Source organism: Onychostruthus taczanowskii, unplaced genomic scaffold, assembly GCF_017590055.1.
Source record: "Onychostruthus taczanowskii isolate IOZ18803 unplaced genomic scaffold, ASM1759005v1 scaffold48, whole genome shotgun sequence".
Lineage (NCBI taxonomy): Eukaryota > Metazoa > Chordata > Aves > Passeriformes > Passeridae > Onychostruthus > Onychostruthus taczanowskii.
In genome coordinates this window covers 236,297-242,968 of record NW_024502347.1, presented here as the reverse complement: position 1 = coordinate 242,968, position 6,672 = coordinate 236,297, and positions in this window count along the sequence as shown.

Here is a 6,672-nt window from a genome sequence, read left to right as displayed (position 1 = left end):
AGCGAGGGGCGCCGCTCCGGGCGCCGCTGCCTCTCCCCGGGGCAGACGCGCTGCGCCGAGCCGCGGCCGGGCGCGGAGGCGACGACTCCGTGCGGCGGCACAGCCGCAGCCTGGGCAGGGATGAGCTCGCACGGGCTGTCCGCGCTGCTGCTGCCGCCGCCGCTTCGCCTCCGCTCGGCTCCGCTCCGCCCGGGCGAGCGCGGCTCGGGCGCTCCCTCCCACCGGGGCTCCTGACAGATGGCGCAACCGCAGCGCCGCCGCCGCCCGGCCCCGCTCGCCCGCCCGGAGCCGGCAGGCCGCGGGCGGGCAGCGCCCACCGACGCCCCCGGGCAGCGGCCGCAGCTCCGAGCGGCCGGCGCGGCCGTGACGGAGGCGTGAGGGGGCCGGGGGCGAAGAGGAGGGAGAAGGAAGGAGAGGAGAGGAAGGGTTTTCGCTCCGGTCGGGGTTCGCGACCGGCAGCTGCCAGCGCCGGAGCGGTTCGCGATGCTCCGCGCGCCGCTGGGGCGCCTCGGGAGCAGGAGGAGGGAGGAGTGAGCTGAACATCTCAACATCGCCGATGAATGGGAGAACAATCTTAAGCAGATTATGCGTCTTTGTGCAAGACGACGTCCTGTTTTACTGTTGTGGGGTTTTTTATCCGTAATTCTTGAAATTGGCAATAGTGGGTGTTAATAGGCAACGCTGGTAATGAAATACGTGGAGGTTTTCCAGAGCTGTGGTTCTATTCCATTTTCCACATTTAATCGCGGAGTATTCAGCCAGGCGTTTTGGGAGGAGCGTCAGCCCCACGAAGTCGGTCTTTCAGGGCTGTACCCACTGTCCCCACAGCACGGCTGGGGCTTCGGTCTTTCACTGTAGTCAGAGATGCGCGGGCAGCCCTGTCCTGCAGTCACGGGGCACCCTGCTCCACAGGCAGGTGATTGGAAAAGTTCTCTGTACACTTTGTTCCCTTCAGGTTCTCAGCAACGCCGTAAATGCTCCCAGCGTTTCTCAAGGTGTTGCATCCAGCTCCAACGCCCACTGAAAGCACCGCATGCTCCAGCTTCAGGTCCTCTCCCCAGCACCGCCCCGTCTGCGACCTTGAGTGCTCCCATACTGACAGATTGGCACATCTCACTGTCACTTGTCTCCTAGTCTTGGAAAGATCTTTTGCCTTAGGACTGAAGAAATTGCAGCTTAGGCTTCAAGAAGAACAGGAGAGAGATACAAAATACAAAAGCAGAGGGAGAGAAACTTAATTAAGTATGTTGAAATAGCAAAGAGAACTGTAACACAAGTTTTCAATAAATGAGGTTTACATTTCTCTCCCACTTCTCCCTGGATTTCATTTTGGTATGCTGGTATTTAACCAGAGAATTATGTCATCTTGGCAATTTGATTTCCTGATGAAATTAAAGTTTTACAAGTTCAAATATAAACTTGTTTCGTATCAAGATGTCTACAGCTGAGTGTTCAGAACAAGAGAGGTTTTCCCCTCTCTGTCTGGGTGACTGTGTAGGTTGTGTGTAGATGACTCTTGATTATTACATTTCAGGACCGAAGAGAGTTTGTTCCACAAGTTTACATAAAGAATTTGGAGAAGATGGGGAATTCCGAAATAAAATGTCACTTGTATCACTTCTCATTTTAAACCTCATTGTAGATGTACAAAGAAACAAGTTTTTCAGGCTCCTAGGTAGCTCATTTTTAGTTTTCATCCTAATCCTTCTATGCAGAGTGGTTTTTTTAATCATTTATTTTACCATGTAAAAGGTATAATCAACACAAGAGTAGAAAGGTAGAGATCAACTGAAAAACCAACTTTTGATTTTCTTCCTGTTGGATGAAAACTGCAGCTCGGTGGAGAGGTCTGATTATGCCTTTCCAGAAACACCCACTGGGATCCTGATGCCGCAGATTTTGAGGAGCTGAGGCTGCAGCCACTGGGCCAGCAATAGGTACCACTTCACGCAGAGCAGAGCTTCAGCTGGCCCAGAGCAGTTTGGAGGCAGAGCAGATTTGTGGACTTCCAGCTTGGAGACTATCAGGACTACAAATCGTGTCTTAATACTCCAGGCTCCTCAGCAGAAAGCCAGCACTCTAGTGGCTCTAGGGAAAGGGACATTTTTGCATGCCTTGTTTGCCTTTTCTATGGGTTTATACATAAACTTACCTCCCCATAAAACAATAGAGGTTTCTTAGGGACCTTAAGCACTTTGGAAATTAGTCAAAAAACCACATATTCTTTCTGCAAAAGCTACAGGGCAGAAATGCACTTAATTTCATAATCAAAGAAGTGGGGATAAAGAATCTCTGCCTGAAATTTGGATGCTCTTGCTCTGAATGAAAACTACAGTGGCACAAAGAAAAAAAAAAAACAAACAAACTGAAACAGACAAAAACATACTTGACACTCTTTTTTGAGCCAAACTGGAAAGTAACCAGCTAATCAATGAAATCAGACCAAAACAATATCACACAGCAGCCACAGGACTGCTGTAAGCCTGGGCAGACAAACTGGCTGTGCAGCATGTCATCAAAAGTCTCACTCTGAGCTAACACAGCTGAAGAGGAGCAAGGTGTGGAGCCAGGAACTGAGTGCTGGTAGTTGCATGGGAAACATAGCAAGAAGCCTTGGGTTTCCCCTTTAGGGAACCTGTACTTCCCTCAGGATTACAAAGCTGCTGTGAGTTCCTGCAGCCCCAGTGGCAGAGGCGAGACGTGCTGGAGTGTTCCCTGTGTGTGAGTCGAGCCCACATGTCCCCGCAGCAGCTTCACCTCACACGAGTCTTGTTCTTTAGTACTCACCACTGTGGTTTGACTGTATTGATATTTGCCTTCAGGAATCACCCAGAAAACCTGACAGACAGTTAAACAGAAGAAATAATTATATTTACCTACATAACACAGGGACAGTTCTTTGTACCCTCCTTTTATTCTCTCAACTTTTCTAAACATCTTAACCTGAAGTTCATGACACTGTTTTCTCCCACCTTCATCTGTGTAGCCTTCCTCCTCATACCAAACTATTTTCTCCTTACTCCAACTTCATTTTAAAACACTTATTCATTGAAATCTTTGAATAATGTCCATTGAAATGCTGCTTCTCCATCAGTCATTTTCATGGAAATACTGTCAAAACCTTAAATGTGTGATCACATGGACTAAACAATGTGGTGTCAAGATTTTCTCCTCTCTTTCCTATTCCCTGCTCCTTTCTTCCTACAGAGATACATGGCTTCTCACACCAATAAGAAAATTACAGAGTCTGATTAGGATTTATTGGTATAAATAATTTAGCATCTGGGAATACTGGGTAGCAGTCACAAAATGACACACAAGTGTCTTTTGGACTTGTTAGTGGGCAAGAAGTCAGTGACAGCTATCATGAATGTATGCTGAATAAATAATATCTTCAGTTTTCAATGAAAAGTACTATTTTGAGAAGCCAAATATACTCACAGCTGTAATAGCAAGGAAATGTAAAAGCAGCTCTCTTGTAGAAAAGGGCAGGGCATCACTTCAGTTTCCTTGGTTGTGTCAAGCCACTCCAGGTAAAACTAGGCTGACTGTCAGGAATAACCATTACAATTATTTGCTGGATACTTCTGAGCCATAATTATAATAGTCAGATCCTAAAGAACTTGTATTTTAAAAGATCCCCAAAGTATTAAATGTTATAGTGTCTTTATTTTTTTTAATTAATAACAAATGTTATTATTGAGATTACCTTTCATAAGGATTAACAAACATCATGCTTAAATTCTTCTTTCAAACCAATGCACTAGTCACAGACTGATAGGTCACTAATCTGCTTTACCATTTTATCTTGTGTCTTACACTTCCTCCCTTTTTACATTTCTAACTTGGCAACACTTCCATTTGTTTTGGTTTTGGCTGGGTGTATTTTACCAGCCTGTCATGTATAGCATATTATAAATAATTACAGAGTAGTGGGGTGGGGGGAAAGGGATCTGAACTTGCCTGCAGTATTTTAGGAAGCTGACAGTATTTGCCTCAAACATCCCACTGTATTTTCAGGAGGTGCTTCAATTGGGGAGTGCTAAATGGGTCTTGCTGACTCACAGGTGATTACTGCCAGGGAATGCTGAGGTGACAGGTCTGCCTCCCTGGGGACAACATGTTCGAGGTGTGAACAGCAACCTGGAAGCAGAAGGGAAGGTTTGAACTGAGCTCTTCATCATGCTCATCAGCAATAGTCACAGTAATACACAGAAGCTGAAGGAAGGGTATTGACAGGGATAGGAAAAGAGCACTTTGACATTTGTGTATTAGATAGGTCATTTGTGGGAGCACGTAGACAGGAGAAACATCATCACCTTATGAAACATCATCACTTCTTCTTCACAGAAGAAGCCTTCCTTATTGCTGTAGAGGGTCTAATCTCAAACATTTACACTCATATAAGCCTGCTTTTCTAACTGTCTTAGAATATCCCAAACCCAACAATTAGAAGAGGTGTTTCCTCAGATACTACACAGACCTTTTCCAAAACCAGCAAAGCAGGTGTTAAACTGTAAGAATAGCATCTTCAAATGGCATCATACATTTTCTAAAAGTCAAATTTCTGTGTTTATAAGTTCCAGATGTGCTTGCACTCTTTGTGGCTACACATGGACATGGGGGAAAAAACAGACGTGGGACAACTTTAGGAAATCCAGAAATAGCATAAAAATATTAAAGCCATTTTTCATAACTTCGATTTACTAGAAGTCACATCCTCCTCAAGTAAAAAAAAAAAAAAAATTCTTGCTCCTATTTTACATACTCAAATAAACATTTAAAATTGTCTGAAAATTGGTAAAAGACATTAACTTTCAGTAAAAATATTTTTTAAATCACAGTGAGGAGCCTGTGGGATAAGAGCGGTAATTTGTTGCATTTATAATCCAGCCAAGGAATATAGCAGTTCTCTTCTTGGGAATGGATATTTTCAAAGATACAGGAGGCAGTGTGTATATTACATCACATAATTTTGTAGAGATGAAGAAGAGATAATATACTTAAAGATGTGCCATTGTCCTCCTTCTGCTGTCAGCATTAGCCCTCTGCTAAGCATCAGAGGATGCTAGGAAGGCTGGCTTCCTATAGCAGAATAAAGCCCAAGTTTATTCTTAAATACTACTCTCTTCATTTACTTGTAGACCCCAACACCATAGTAGATGCACTGATAAACTGCAGATATATTTCCAGGAAATAGGTCCATGAAGGACTTCGTGATTCCCAGAAGTATACAGTTTTTAAAGGACTGCCTCCAAATGCCAAAAAAATAGAAGTATACAGTTTCTTGTCTGTCATTGTCTCCAAGCCATACTGTGTAACAGAACTAACACAGCAATCTTCAGGTCTAAAATGTCAGCACATGCTAAGAACTAACTGAGGCCATGAGGATACTCACATTATCCAAGCACTTTAACTATAGTACTTCTGTTCCCAATATACAAAATGGGGACGAAAATGTCTTCTTTACTAGTGAAGCCTGAAGATTAATTACTATTTGTGAAGAATTATAAATATTCTGGGCAGGGTATACTGCAGAAGCATGAAGAAAATTAGTAATACTCTTTCCATTGTGGGGCTGAATTTTTGCACAGTGCCACCTCCTGAATGTGAAGAGAGGCATATTTCTATTTTCTCTCTAATCCTTTTGGCCATTACGTCACCAAATGAGTCAGGATCCTCTCAAAAAAAACCTATTCATGTTCCTGTGACTAACTGCTGCATGCACTCAGGGAGGCTACAACAAGGTTATGTAAACTGTCCCAGTTCTGGCACTACCCAACTGTTGAACTCTTGACCTTCCACTTCTCGTGTTCTTTTAATCTATTTTTGGGTGTGATTTCCCAGTTTTCTTGGTTTGTTGGTTTTTTTTTGGTTGTTTTTTCAAGTTGGTTTTTTTTTTCTCTAATGGTAAAATAAACCAGAGATCTGTCAGCTGGAAGCAGACTGGTTCCATGTGTATCGTTAGCAAAGACATATGCTAATGAGCTATGAGCTTATTAGAGGGTTGGGAGAGTCCTTTGGTTGCCTGTACTCCTCCTCCTGTGGAGGCTGCAGTTACCGCTCAGGAGCAGTGGGCTGGCCTTGTCTGCCTGGGACAATTATTAGGAAGGTACAAAGTACACATCTTAGCAGCGAGTTTCCAGACAGTGGAGTGCTGGTGGGTGTTCCCACAGTTTGGGGTGGGGGCCGAGCTTCTCACAGATTGTCTTACATGCCATGTTTCCCAAATCTGTCCCTTTCTATTCACGCTCATAGAGGCTGTGTTCTCTCTAGTGCCCCATCTGTTTGTCCCTATCACAAACCAACAGCCTTGATGCACTGTTTTACTGACAGTAACCCTCTTTCTAATGAGATGCTGACTTGTGGACTGGATTCCAAGTAAGAATTAATAAGATTTGCCTTTGCTTTCAGCTTATTAATCAGAGCCTCTTCCGCTGGTGTTATCTCCAAGGAAAACACATCCCAGCCAGCAGTGTGCTCATCGTGCTCTTTACCCACACTGTGTCTGCTGGCACCTGCAAATGGATGTGATTCAGTGTGAACCTCCCACAGGGCAGCCTTCACCTTGCTGTCATCACGTTGGCAGCACCATGGAATGCTGTTGTGGAGCTGCAGTAATGCCACTGACCTCCTCTTGCATCATATTCTCACCTCTTGTAGTATTTTTGA